Raw genomic sequence first — 15462 nt, 5'->3', positions numbered from 1 at the left:
GTTATTTTCCATGGAAATGGACTCAAATCCTACCATGGCAGGAGATGAAATCTGAACTCAACAAAATTCCACAATAAAGCACATTTAACCAATGCCAGTGTCATTTAAAAACAAAAGACTCTTCTCCATGGAAGGAAACCTGCCATCTTTAAGCTGGTCAGGTCTACTTGTGCATCCGAATCCATAGAAATGTTGTAGACTCTCAACTACTGGCGAGCAATTTAGCTGCGACTGTCCATCACCAGTAATTAAATTTAAAGTCTGTAAATAGGTCACCTCTATGCTGAAAATCAAAGTTAAGGCATGAATTTCATGTATACAGACCTTCTCTCTTGTCATAAACTTATGGTCATGCATTTCTGTCAATCTGTACCATTGTAAATTGCTATGTCAACATGACCCATTCAAATACTGCTACAGCAACTGTCTCAATTTAGTTGCAGATTCTGGCCACAAGGCACCTTGAAGACAAGTTTCTGAAGTTTTTCTCCCAACTCCACCATCATCTCTCATTCAAACGAAAACGGAGTTTGGCCAATTTAATAGTCTGTAGCTTAATGATATTTCTAGATCATGAATGTGACTATAGCATTGCACCAGGCATCCAAGAACCTCCAGAACACAGTTCAGCCGTTCAGTATTTTAAATCCATGAGCATTTAAGAAGTTGACGCTAAAGAACACTACAGCCTTGTTTGTAACAAACACTTAAGAGTGCCAAGCACATTCAAAGCTGGGGGCATTTCTTGATTTTATCTATTAAAAAAAGTCTCCTGAATTTTTGTTTTTATGTTGAGGCAGTTCAGACACTGACAGCTTTATAACTGAACTCAAACTGAGCAGCTGCTAAAAACAGCTGGATTTGAAGAAAAATATTGCCTCGTGATCTATCCAAGAAGTAAAATGAAGTTACCCCACCACAGCCTCTTGCTGCAGCTAGTGCTGAGTGACTGAAATATACGCATCTTATAAGAAATTCTCTTTGCACTGCAGCAAGGGTTCTAGTCCGAATGCAGTCTCATTTGCATGTGTAATATAATTTGCTGTTTAAGCATGAAAATTTGTTGGAAAAAAACGTGATGCAGAAACTCAGCAGGTTGGCAGCACCGGTGACATGAAAAAGAATTAACAATTCAAGTCCAATAGAATTGCTCTTCAGAATGAGAAATGTTGAGGTTTATTAACAGCATTGGCATGGCACATGCGCTGAATATATTATGAATAATGATTAAAACACTCTTCGAGGGAAGTTCTGATTGGGCAACATATCTTAATGTTAAATGTTTGAAAGATAAAAGATTTCCTTCAGATGCATGGCTAATGACTTCAGTTTGACGGAATTGGTGTCTCTTGAATCTGATGCCAAAATATTTTCTATGAATATTTGCCCGAGGTGTAAAATAACTTGCACTTGTACAAGCTCTGTGCTAAAGCATTTTACAGCCAATGAAATACTTTTGAAGTGTGGTTACTATTGCAATGAGAGAAACTGAATTCACTCACAGGTCACAATATTAAAGCATATATTCATAAACAACATGCTTTTAGAGCAAGATGAATTTATTTTATTAAATAAGCCTTTTTTATGTTGCATATGCTGAACCCAAGTCATTGCATTGCAAGAATCTCTGGGAATATTTGACAGGTCATGAGAAATCTCACTATGTGGAAACAAGAAGCAAATAAAGGAGGAACTGGAATAATTAACAGTCACTTTTCAAAACAGCATGTTCTGAGAGTCAAATATCAGCCTTCTCTGCCTCTCAGTCATATTTCTATACCACCACTTGCTGTCAATTTAATGTACTATTATTGGGACTAAATAGCCTAACAACAAGTGCACCCTTTAACAGAAGGAGCTGATGCTACACAATACAGTACACCCTGGAACTTGATATTTAATAGCCTGACATTACTTAGATCATTGCCTTCCTCTAATTACAGGATCAGGTCTCAAGTTTATATTGTAATTGCTTCTGAAATGTGTCTCCAGTTCCAAAGTTCTTGATTCAACAAGATAAGGACATGTTGCTTTCCAGGATAAGCACAAATCAATGTTCACAACTCACTTTTAAGTGAGGCGCTACATTTAAAAGCTCGATTTCAAATTAAAAGATTTTACTAAATACTTTTATACAGTAAAAATCTGGAGACATTAATCATTGGATAGCACTTCTTACTTTTCGGTCTGAAGGATCTTGGTTGAAGTCCCACCCTTGCAGACCTAAGCACATGGTCTATTCCTGTTATTCCAGAAACAGCTTCTGTGGTACCTGTGTTTTTATACATATATTTTCTAATCGACCAATTCAGAGATACGTAATAATGTCTCGTGAGGCAAGTAGGATGTGAACCTCAGCCTAGGTGGACACCAATATGTGTGATTACTGCACTGTCAAAGCAACTTCTTTTGGATGAGGTGTTCAGAGGCTCAAGTTAAAACATTACATGGCACAATCGTAGGGACTTGGCCAATACTTTTTCACTCAATCAACAGTCTAATTATTGGACATCATATGCTGCTCAGAGGTTTGCCACAGCAACTACATCACTAATCTACTTTATTGACTGTTTAGCACTTTCAGTCTGCCCATGAAAAGGTGCTATTTAAATGCAAGTTGCTTCTTCCTTTTAACCTTGGTCATTTAATCCTGGTTTGCACTCAGAATATTTGAATGGTCAGGTAATTTGAATTAAGTAACATAAAGCACACGAAGCATGCAAAAATGAAAATAAAACCCTGAATTAAGTAATCAGAATGAAGCAACTGAGTAGCACTTATATAGGTACACTAAATGTGCCATCATCAATCAACAACCCTAGTCTACACAAAGCCTATTTTTCTTTTCAAGTAGAAAACAGAACCTGTGTAAAAATGATTGTTGATATATTACCTCCCATTGTGCTACAGCCCAGATAAATTTTAAATCCACCATTATCTGACCAGTGCAATGTTACCAAACACAGTTCTTAAAAATTAGATCAAACTAGGTCAACATCACCACATTTCATATAGATTCACCACTGTCAGCAACTCATACTCTCTCTCTCGACCTCCCTCCCTCTACTCCATTCCCCTCCTCCTCCCCCAACCCTCATTTACACGCACCCCAAACTCCCTTTCTCAGTCTGTGCGTAAACATTCTGGTTGACAATTTGTTTACTTCCCATCTTAATCTAAATAGTTTAGTAAATGCCTTGTTGTTACTGGTAGGCAAGCTAAGCACAGCTGTGTTGGAGAGTTTCCACTCTGGGCACATGCTGATTACCAGCTTAAAGTAGTCGTCAATACTGCACTTTGTTAATCCGCACTAACAACAAGGACAGTTAGCATCAACCACCATTTCATTTCAGACAGTATATTCTAGGTAACTAAATCTACCTTCAAAGCCTCCTTGGCCACAAATGTATTTTTGAGTTTTTTTTAATATAATGTTCTCAAAATATGGGGATACAGGTCTTTCTGTGGAAGTGAAGAACTGGAAATATTGAACTATTTTTTGATAAATGTAGTTTTTGTTTTAGAAACATTTATCAGCTACATTTTCCAGTTGTACGCTATCAGAAGTAGTATTAACAAGCCCAGTTTGATGCTTCTGAATATCCTCTCTCCTCACCACTGGGCAAAGTTGAGTTAACTGTATTAGCATGCAACTCACTATAGTGGGCAGCAAATTGCAATAACCAATTTACCTATGAGTCATGACTCGACAGTGGAAAAAGCACTATAACTATTTTAAAATAAGTCAACCAGAAGCCGGAGCTGCATTATTTTTAACATAGACACCAGTGAACAGTGCTGCAGTAGCATTGCGGCCTTCAACTGACCTGTGGTTGGTTAGCTCAACAATGTACAGTAAAGCCAACAGCAGAGACGCTATCCCCACACTGTCGGAGGTTACCTCAAAAGACTCCATCATCTCAACCTCACCCCTCACTTGAGGCATGGTGACCTTCAGGTTAAGCTCATCACGACTTGTCTCTCCCTGACAGGAGGGTAGTCCTCTGAGGTTATGGTGACTTAACCTTTACTTTAATTAATTTAGTTACAGAAAACAGATGTTGGCACTGGAAAATCACCAACATAGTGAAGTGGTCAGTGGTAAAGGTATATCAAATGACAAGTGCTATAATCAAGTGCTCAGTGACCGGTCACTGATACATAATGGTGTATCAACTGCGAGTCACCAGATATGCTTTCAGTGTGCAGTTCAAACTGGCCTTGGGAGCCAAGGTAAACTGAGGCAAGAGCAAGGCCATGTGCTTTGGGAACTGGTCCAACTGATCCTTTACTACCTTCACCGTCAGGATAGATTTCCTAGAGGTGCTGAGAATATGATTCAGAGGGATCGGGAGTGCACAAAACCATGGGTGCAGCATATTGCCAAGGTGAGGCAGAAAACTGGACTTTTGGAAGCACCACTTCCCCTCCAATGCAGGTAAAAACTTGGTCATCAAGTGTGAGGTACTCTCTCTGTTGTAACTGGCACAGATCTGGCCCATTCCCACAGCCGGCGCTGTTGCAGTCACTCAAGCCATCTTCCACATCTTCTGGAGGTCTAAGATGGATCATGTCCACAGGGTCACCGTGTATAAAACTCTGGATGGGTGGTAAATGTATCCAACACTCCCCTCATCCTGAAAACAATAAATGCTGGAGACCACAACAGGTCAGACAGCATCCATGAAAAGACAGCAAGCTAACGTTTTGAGTCTAGAGGCCTCTTCATCAGAGCTGAGGTGACCTTTGTGTAGCTGCATCAAACTGTGCATCAACCCACAGTATACAAACACCAAGTGTCACTATGTACTGAGGTTCTACCTGTCCCTGGTGGTGCAAAGGATGGGGCTGGCCTCACTGTTACATAACACTCCAAGTATTTGCACTCTTCCGTATCATCTGTCCTTTACGGAGAAATTTGCAAAGAAAAACACTTTTGATGACAAAGTCATTTGGCAGAATGCCTCATGATCAGAGCTTTCCAACGAGTGCCAAGGCATTGCTTGGCTAATAGTGAGAAGGGCACAACCTGTGAAATCCTTCATTTATGCCTGGGCTCTCTATGCCACCACACGCTGTCCTGAAAGCAGTTGCCATGGTGGTGGTTGGACTGGGCTGGTGCTGGGTGGGAAACTGTCACATTTTTGCTGGAGTGTGTCTATGCGTAGGAAGTAAGGAGAGTTGAACTGGTTCTCATCAAGGTTTGTGTCAAACAGCAGCAATACAGGGCTATGCGCTCTACAGTCTGTTTCCCAGGACACACACAGAAGCAAACATCAAGGACCATTAACTCAGTGAAAGACACTCTTTGATGTGCCCAAAACTTGCTGGCCTTCCAGAGCAAGGAGTTGGCCGGGACAGAGTGTTGCAGATTGGCACATTCTAAGGTGCTGAGGGATGCACTAAAGTTTGGGCCAGCAGGGAAAGACATGACTTCAGGTCCGTCGGCTGAGGTTAAATAGGGGTCAATTCAGTAGGACCTCCCCATTCCTCAAATACGCATTCAGTCTTGTACAAGTAAGAAGTGCCTTGGGTTTTTTTTAGGTACAGTCAAACTCCAAAGTTTGTTTCTCCACATGCTATTGTAAAGAACCAGTAGCTGGGTACATCAAGATAGTTTTAAAAGGTGTAATTTTTGAACACGAAAAAAACTGCAAGCCACCGCACAAAAAAGAAAAATTACATCTTTCCATGTACACTTTGTTAAGTGTCCGTCTGTAACACCTCACGTAAATGTCATGACGCTAGGCTCAGAGATTACGAATAAGCACACGTTAGGAGCGGAGAAAGCAAAACATCTGGCTTAAAATACTATCTTTAAAGAACTGAGGGAGAACAGTCGACCACATGGACCTGAAATCGAACCGCATCAAACAGCAATTAACTCCCGTCAGCCCGCACGGCCGGTCAAACTCTGGCTTCGCCAACGACTCCAGACGTTAAGTTGCTGTCGCTTTCCCTGTTAGTAGCCCCGCGTGGAGAAGAATAACAAACACGGAGCCCTGCTCCACCCACCCGCCTCCCCTCCTTTTCTCCGCCGTTTTAGCAGAAGATTCCGTCCGATCGGCAGCAATCCACCACCCACCCCATCCCCACCATATTATTTTTTAAAAGTTACACACCACCGAAGGGAGTGAAAAGAAACACTCTCACCTGAAGGAGCGAAGAAGAAGAACGCAGGTGGTTTGAGGCCTGAAAGTCCCCTCCTCAGCGCTGCTGGGGGGTGACCACCGCCATTTTGAACGCCGGCTGCGCCTGCCTCCCTCCCTCCCTCCCTCTGCCTCTCACCCCGCCTCTCACGGGCTGAAGTTCATCGCGGGGCCGTGCGAAATCATGTTCAACACACTAAAAAAAACTTTCTGCTCCAGGAACGGAGAGAGAGACACAGACACCCAGGGAGGGAAAAAAGGAAGGGTGGAAAAGAGAAATACAAACAAAAACTCCTTGGGGTCCGTGGCACGAGAGGATTTGATTTGATGTGCGCGAGCGAGCGTTGCCCGATAATCCGGTTTTCTTGCTTTCCGCCGACACTCCCCGGCAAGGGCTGCCCGCTTATTTAACGTTTTATTGTTTTTTGCTCTTAGAATTTCTTCTCAAGGGACAACTTCAGTGCCTCGGGTGGTTCCATACTCCTATCCGTGTGTGTCGTTTTGGGGGGAAGCAGACCGGAGAGTGAAGGCCTAAAGGCCTTGACTATCGTCACCATGGCGGCTGCTGGTGCCATGGCAACCCCTCCCGGGCCCCAACCGCTCCATCAGGTACCATCTCCCCCCCCCCCCCCCAAATAAAAGCTGTGGGCTGTCCCTCAAGTGACATCGCCTCCCCACACTTCATTCCACACTGGCAGTTAAATACTTCAAACACCAGCCTCCCCTCTTGTCCCATCCACACACACGCACCTCCCCCAACTCCCTCCCTCAGAATATAAAATAATTTGCATTCACTCAGTTCCGTGAAGCGGGGGATTTTAAAATAAATTTCCTCCTCTTCTACGAAGGTATGAGGACCTCCGTCCGCTCGCCCGAAAAGGAAAATCATTCAAATCCTCTCAATTTCTTTGCTTCTACCTCCCGACCTCAAGAAAAGGATTTTTTTTTAAAAATGTTGGAAGTCCAGATGTCAGGACTTCACTTTGGCCAGTACGGATTATTTATGACGGAGGCAGTGGCCTTCCAGCCCGTCAATTCCACATGGGCTCTGACCACTCAATTTGGTGTCAACCTCCTGCCTTTCTTCCTAACCAGTGTTGCCACCATATCCTCCTGCACTGCCACAATGATGCCACCCGAAGGTTGCAGGAACAGCAACTCATATTCCGCCTGGGAACCCTGCAGCCATATGGTATCAATGTGGACTTCACCAGTTTCAAAATCTCCCCTTCCCCCACTGCATCCCTCAACCAGCCCAGTTCATCCCCTCCCCCCACTGCACCACACAACCAGCCCAGCTCTTCCCCTCTACCCACTGCATCCCAAAACCAGTCCAACCTGTCTCTGCCTCCCTAACCGGTTCTTCCTCTCACCCATCCCTTCCTCCCACCCCAAGCCGCACCCCCAGCTACCTACTAACCTCATCCCACCTCCTTGACCTGTCCGTCTTCCCTGGACTGACCTATCCCCTCCCTACCTCCCCACCTACACCCTCTCCACCTATCTTCTTTACTCTCCATCTTCGGTCCGCCTCCCCCTCTCTCCCTATTTATTCCAGTTCCCTCCCCCCATCCCCCTCTCTGATGAAGGGTCTAGGCCCGAAACGTCAGCTTTTGTGCTCCTGAGATGCTGCTTGGCCTGCTGTGTTCATCCAGCCTCACATTTTATTATCTTGCCACCATATGTTTTGGGGAAACTTAGTTTTAACCTCGGCAATCCCTAGATATTTGTGATGGAATACCTACATTGTGGAAGGCAGTCTTTCGAATCCACGCGGTGTCTCTGAAGAGCATCCTACCCAGATCCACCCCACTACCTTACCCCTGTAACCCTGAATTCCCCATGGCCAATCCACCCATATTCACATGGTTATATTATTTGACTTCTCCATAATATTACAAAGTAATCCAACCTGTTTTTTACAACAATGTCACATGCTGAACTAAAATAAACCACCTCACTTTTACAGCTATACTTATGCCATGTGAAAAGATCAACACGAATGTAACGCACGAGAAGTTGTTGGAGGGGATTTCGAGGGACAGAATTTACATGTATTTGGAAAGGCAAGGACTGATTAGGGATAGTCAACTTGGGCAGCATCAGAGGAGCAGGAAAGTTGACGTTTCAGGAAGCCTGACCCAAAACGTCAACTTTCCCGCTCCTCTGATGCTGATTGGCCTGCTGTGTTCTTCTAGATATATAGTGTGTTATCTCTTTTGGAGTTTCTCTCCTTCAGGTGCTCATGAGAGAGCTATCAAAAAGACACAGAATTTATCAGTAAAAGATCAAAAGGTCATACACTGAAGCAAATTAAACAGACCTAAGATGCTGTTAAATCATTAATCAGTTAGAAAGGAGATACATTTCAATTCATTAATATGCAAATCCCAAATTTCTGCCTAAAAATAAGTAAAGGTTTTATCAAAGAACAAGTGACATCTCATGTCAGGCAATGCTTGTTACTATCTTTAAATGCACGTTAGGTGTGAGGCCCTGTTTTGAATCTGTGTTTCAATTTGCTTTTTGAACAATACAGAATGTATCTGCAAATATAAATCTGGAAATGCAAATTGACCTGATAAGACTTGTGTGTGAGTGCCCGTGTATGTGCATATGTCTGTGAGTGTGTTTGTGAGAGGGTACAGTGGGGGACGGGTCACCTGTAGAGCAGCATAAACCCAAGTTGATCCTAGCTGAGGCCATCCTCATGAGTACCAGACTTGGCTTTCAGCCTCTGCTCAGCAACTCAGCTATGTTGTGGATTCCGAAGTCTGTCTCTCATGAGCACATAAGAAAGAGACACAGAGTCCGAAAGCTTGTCTTTTCAAATGAACCTGTTGGACTGTAACCTGGTGTCATGTAGTTTTTGACCTCGATGAATAAACATACACATTTTAAACCTAGACTTTGAACAGGAAAACTTAGAAACATAGGACCAAATTAAACATCGATTTAAGACTGGCAACACTGTCCATAACTTTTCACATTGTTCTTATTTGAGTCATGATTTCAATATACTTTTGAATATCTCCATTGAAACTGACTCCACCATACTATGGGCAGTGCGTTCCAAACTCTGGTCACTTGCTGCACAATTTTGTTTTGTTTTTCCTTCTTTGTCTCCTGCCATTTGCTTCTTTTGCAAAACACTTAAACTGTGCCCTCTCATTCTCAATTCATTTGTGGGCATACTGCCTTCATGAAATGTGTATCAGTATATTGTAAGACTATTAACAATCATTTTGAGTTGAAAATGCTGTAATGAGACAAGTTGAATTATTGCAATTTCTGTAATATTTAAGTCGACGTTTTGTAATGCATTTCTATATTTTTAAATAGTAAAATGTTATAAATGAAATATTTTTGGACATAAAATAAACATGACTTGTGATTATACCCTTAATGCAACTTCTGCTGTCCGTGCCCCACCTCTCGCAACCACTGACTTCCTTGTTGATCAAAAATCTGTCTAACGTATGTAACTTAGAATGATTCTATTCTTTAGAGGGGTTTGTCTAGTTCACAACTAGGTTCCAAACTGATTTGAAAAAAGTAATAAAAATTATTATAAGTAATAACAATGATTTCTCATCCATTTAATCACCACACAAATAGTGGAGGTGTGATAATGATGCTTTACATAGGAATAATGTTGTGAAACCTGAAAGGATTCAGAGAAGATCTACAAGGATGTTGTGGAGGTTGGAGGCTTTGAGCTACAGCGAGAGGCTGAATAGACTGGCGCTTTATTCACTGGAGCATTGGACACTGAGGGCTGACCTCATAGAGGTTTATAAAATCATGCGGGGCATGGATAGGGTGAATAGCCAAGGTCTTTTGCTCAGGGTAGGGAAGTAAAAAATTAGAGGGCAGAGGCTTCAGGCAAGAGGGGAAAGATTTAAAAGGGATATAGGGAGAAACTTTTTATGCGGACAGTGGTGCATTTATGGAATGAGCTACCAGAGGAGATGGGGGAAGCTAGTACAATTACAACATTTAAAAGGCATCTGGATGGTTATATGAATAAGAAGGGTTTAGAGTCTCTTTGGCATGGGCAAGGTGGACCAAACGGCCTGTTTCCATGCTGTAAAGATCTTGACTCTTTTAGTGAATTTATTCCCTGGGAGTAAATAGACCTCAGGTATATTTGTGTGAGTAACACTAGTCAGAATGTTATGGGTTGCGTAAAAGAATAGAACATGCAATCTTAGACGGTTCATTTTTTACTACTCGCTGTATTATCGGAGTCTTTATGATTCAAATGAGATGTTAGCCAGAAGCCTTTGCCTGCCCTCTCAAATGGGTGTGTAAAACCTCAGTACATATACTCAAAGAACAGCAGAGAAAATATTCTCTGATGTCATTGCATATGCTTCAATCTTCATTGTTGCAGTAGATAATTGATCACATTGGGGTTTGCAGGATCTTGCTGTGTTCAAATTTATTGCCATAATTCCTCCAACTAGCCCTGTTTGTTGGAAAGTGATTTAGATTATCATGAAAGCCATATCAAGGCAGATTATTGCTTATAGGAATGATCTTTCTCATGTATGGAACAAAACTATGTAACTGAAAGGATTGATGTCAAAAACGTGTGGGTTCCAGTTGATAACTCATCCTGGGGACCTCATTTTCATTCCAGGTTTGGATGCACAGTAGTGGGAGAAATTCTAGCTTCGCACACTTGATCTTTGAAAATGGCAACCCACATTTCCAACTTCAAGTCTGGGGAGCAGGGTGGACTAGGCATTAAGCCGGACAAGATATTAGGAAAGAAGCCTGTCATTTCCTGAACTAGTCAGAAACACTACGCAAGGATTTTGCCACTGTTCAAAGAAAAATAAAAACATCCCTCCTGCTCTCATCCCCTCACCATTACTACCTAATGCCCTGCAGTCACCCCTGATAGTCCCTTAGACCTCCAAGTTAGCACAACCCTGTACCCACCTCCACAGCCCTTCATAACCTTTGCCAACCTATGACCATCTATAAAATGCACTACAGTAATTTCTTTCTTCAGCACCATCTCCTGCAAGTCCCCTAAAAGTCACACATGCTTCTGAATTGGAAATAACACAATTTTATTATTGCTATGTCAACATTTTACAAATCACTACCTCACAGTACTGTTGATGTACCTAAACCCACTGAAACAATTCACCATTGAGGGCAACTGGAGCTAGCAGTAAATGTTGACCTAGCCAGTGATATGCCCATCCCATGAAAGGATAAAATAAGAGACTGACTCGAATATCTACTCAGAGTGAAACTTCTGTAAATATTTTGTTCACATGCCTCTTGATTCCAAAGCCCTGTATCTTCCTCTATCACCAGGGTGTATATCAGTCTTGTGAGGAGGCGTCTACACTCGAACCAATAAACCATTGGCTCAGAAGAAAGTAAGCTATCACTGATAATGGGAACTGCAGATCCTGGAGAATCCAAGATATCAAAGTGTGGAGCCGGATGAACACAGCAGGCCGAGCAGCATCTTAGGAGCACTGAGCCTAATTGACACTGATCAAAGCAGTTTATCAATGGAACAAGACTATATCACTGCATTATGCAAAGGTGTGCTCCTTCAATCTCTCTGAAGGTGAACTAATGTTAGGCAAGGGGCCAATGTGATTCAGAAGCTGTATCAATCAGAGCCAGTCATGGCTCTGTGATAGCAATCTCACCTCTGCATCAGTTTGTAGGTTCAAATCCCACTTCAGGCTTGGTCACGTAATGGATGTTGACAATTGTCAGCACTGTGTTTGTCTTTCACATAATCACATAGCCTTGAAACAACTAAAACAAATGATCTCCTCAATGTTGTTTGTGGGAAATGCAGTGTTTCCTGCATTGCAACCGTGACTACAATGCAGAAGTATTTTACCACCCGAAGGACAGGAGTATTCAATGTTTTGGGAATTCTCCTTCAGGACTAATTAACTGTTAACTGCTCCTTTCCTCCAGATGCTGCCTAGCCTGCTGTGATTTTCCAGCCTCCTATGTGTCTACCCTGGATTCCAAGTTTATAGTTTCCTTATCTCTATTTCACCTTTTATCAAGCTCCTTGGAACATCCCAGAGTTGTGAAAAAGACTTTATCCATGTAAGTTATTTCTTGCATTCTCTCTTAGGCGGCTTCCAAAACCTTTAGTTCCTGCCAGGCCTGTGAAAACTGACGTTGTTCCTTGTTTTTCCAATTAGAATGTTCGACACACAAAACAACCTGGATTCTCTTAGTTATGCAGAAGTTGTAAGGATTCTGGGTATGTCATCAGTAAAATTGCTGACGTTTAGGTGGTTCAGATCACCCCACCCACTGATCCCTAGTTCTGACACTGGACTTAATTCAGGAATGTGAAGTGAAAAAGGCAGTAGACATGTTTCAGGGCAAAGAGTCTCTGCATTTACTAAACACAAAAATTGAGCATACCATAAGAAATAAAAGGCAAATGTAATAAACAGGGATTTAATACAAAGGTGAATAAATTACAAGAGATTAAAAAAAGGCAAATACAAAACAGTGAAACTGTCACGAGATAATGGGAACTGCAGATGCTGGAGAATTCGAGATAACAAAGTGTGGAGCTGGATGAACACCGCAGGCCCAGCAGCATCTTAGGAGCACAAAGGCTGATGTTTCGGGCCTAGACCCTTCATCAGAAAACTGTTTTCTGATGAAGGGTTTAGGCCCAAAACGTCAGCTTTTGTGCTCCTAAGATGCTGTTTGGCCTGCTGAGTTCATCCAGCTCCACACTTTGTTGTATCAGTGAAACTGACACTATCAGCTATTAACTTAACTCAGGCTAATTACTATTAGAAACTAAACAGTAGTTTTAAACACAGACACTTTAATCAGACTTCCTGACCTTGTGTTGTCCTGCACTGTTACCAAACCACCTTCCGCTCCCTGATAGCTAGGTTGCATACATTGGGTCTCGAAGAAATAGGCTCACCACTGGGGATACAAGCATTTTGAATTACAGCTGGCCATTCCCGCTTGATATAGCTGGTGCTTCGTTGAAGACTTTGAACAGTGTAGGCCTTCAGTCTGAGTTGGGTATGAGGGTATACTTACTTTGTGGTGGTTTTCCAAGCCAGTTTTCACCTCAGGATGTGTCTGAGAGCTTGTCATTTGGGTCGGTGGTTTTCGGAGGTCATCGGATGTCGGATCTGCTAGTGGTGGTCGGTCAGTTGCCGTTGGTTCCCCTGATACGGAACAGGCCTGCATCGGTAGGTTTCAAGAGATGGCTGTGCAGATGGTTCTTGGGGAGACTAGCTGTCTGGGATCCCTCTTCTGAAGATAACTGTGAGGATGTCTCTCTCTCTCTCTCTCTCTCTCTCTCTCTCTCTCTCTCCCTCTCCCCCTCTCTGTCTCCACGATCAGGGCTAGACGTTGTACAGACTGTGTGCTCTGTTTTCCCCTCCCTAATCTGTGTTATCAATTGTGTTTCTGTTGTCCCCTTTGAGATGAATTGGCTTCCTGATAGTTTAGAGGAGGTGTAAATATATTTTGATTTTGTGCAATATCTGGTATTTCTGCCAATGAATATTAATTGAAGTTGAATGTCTTAGTATCCATAAAGATTCCATGATATTTGGGTTAATTGGTTGCTTAGATCTGGTTAATTGTTTTTTTTCCAGAGTTGAGGTGTGAATTGGATTTTTGGACTGGACAATGATTCCAAGCAGCAATTTCTGCCTGTGTAATTTTCCCAAAGCGTAGCCCAGCTCCTTTTTATTAATTATTTTTGCAAGTTATTTGCAAAGTCTCGGATTTTGGTCCAGTATTTCAGAATATGAGGATTTTTGCTCAATCCTACAAAGTGTCTCATCAAATTAATCAGATGCAATAAATATACTTGATCGATGCTTAAAGTTTCTGTATGTGCTTTGGATGAACATCAAGGATGCATGTTACTTGCGTCGTGGTGATAGATCATAAACCATGAATTACTTATGGCCACAATGAAATACTGAGAAAGACCATTTGAAGAAAAAGACATACTGTCCAGAGATAATACAACAGCACTCTGGAAAATTCCACTTTGGTTTAAAGTAGTCCGAGAGAGAAACCACACAATGAAGCACCTAACAGGATGTTAAGGAACTTCTAAGAATTACTTCAAAGGAGGTCTACGTGCAAAAGACAACTGCACCTCCATTTTACCTGCATTCATCTCAGCTCCAATGCAGAAGCTTCAGTGCTGCTGTGAGAATCTGCTGCCCTAGTGCTGGTGCAATGGAATGGATTTCGAAAGATGCTGTTCTAGACCGGTGTTCTAATGCTGCCTTGTGAGTATATTGATACATTAGCCTGGTATTCCCGTGCTGCTGTGTTAGTCTGATGTTCTAGTGCTACTGTGTCAGTCTGGTGTTCTCATGCTGCTGTGTTAGTCTGGTGTTCTCATGCTGCTTTTTGTTAGCCTGGTGTTCTAGAGCAGCTGTGTGAGTATGTTGATGTGTTCGCCTGGTGTTCCTGTGCTGCTGTGTAAGTCTGGTGTTTAGAGCTGCCGTGCTTGTCTGATGTTATATTACTGCAGTGTTAGTCTGGTATTCCAGTGCTGCTCTGTTAGTCTGGTGTTTCAATGCTGCTGTGTTAGTCTGGTCTTCTCGTGCTGGTCAGTTAGTTTGTTGTTACAATGCTGCTGTGGTAGCCTGGTGTTCAAGTGCTGCTCTGTTGGTCTCGTTCTAATGCTGCTTTTAGTCTGGTGTCCTAATGCTGCTGTGTTTGCCTGGAGTTCTACTGCTGAGCCTTAGTCGAGTGTTCACAGGTTATTCTGTTAACCTGGTTTTCTAGTGCTACTGTGTTAGTCTGATGTTCTGGTGCTGCTATATTTGCTTTTGATTTTATTATCACATGTACCGGTATACAGTGAAAAGCTTTGTTTATGAGCAGTAGAGGTAGATCACACAAGCAAAGGATGTACACATCAAAAAGACTTAGAGGCATACAGATTATGTTGGAGGTTACATTATTTGAAGTTAGGGTCCATTCAACAGTATGATAACGGTTGGAAAGAAGTTGTTCCTGAACCCACTTGAGTGAGTGTTCAGGCTTCTGTGTTTTCTGCCTGATGGAAGAGGTTGTAGGAGGTCATTACAAGGGCGAGATGGGCCTTTGATGATGTTGGCCAGCTTTCCACATCAATGGGCCACATAAATAGACTCCATGGATGGAAGAAGGGTCTCGGGTCTAGGCCCGAAACATCAGCCTTCCTGCTCCTCTGATGTTGCTTGGTCTGCTGCGTTCATCCATCTCTATACTTTATTATCAATGGATGGAAGATTGGCTTTTATGATGAGCTGGGCTGTGC

General features: G+C 42.5%; 1 protein-coding gene across 3 annotated transcripts in view; it reads right to left on the bottom strand.

Moving 5' to 3' along the window:
* LOC125458595 (muscleblind-like protein 3) overlaps positions 1–6264 on the bottom strand; it is a 168865-nt gene extending 162601 nt beyond the window's left edge. Inside the window, exon 1 of one of the 3 annotated variants that reach the window (XM_048543990.2) lies at positions 6154–6264. The gene's annotated coding sequence lies outside the window, so the exon portion shown is untranslated. Of the gene's footprint in view, positions 1–5853; positions 5945–6153 lie in introns of those variants that run through there. The other 2 variants (XM_048543992.2, XM_048543993.2) reach the window with 2 other exon arrangements.
* Between the last annotated feature and the right edge of the window lie 9198 nt (positions 6265–15462).

The sequence above is a fragment of the Stegostoma tigrinum genome, chromosome 15 (genome assembly GCF_030684315.1).
Source record: "Stegostoma tigrinum isolate sSteTig4 chromosome 15, sSteTig4.hap1, whole genome shotgun sequence".
Classification (NCBI taxonomy): domain Eukaryota; kingdom Metazoa; phylum Chordata; class Chondrichthyes; order Orectolobiformes; family Stegostomatidae; genus Stegostoma; species Stegostoma tigrinum.
The sequence above is the reverse complement of the archived record's forward strand: the minus strand, read 5'-3'. Positions and strand labels throughout refer to the sequence as shown.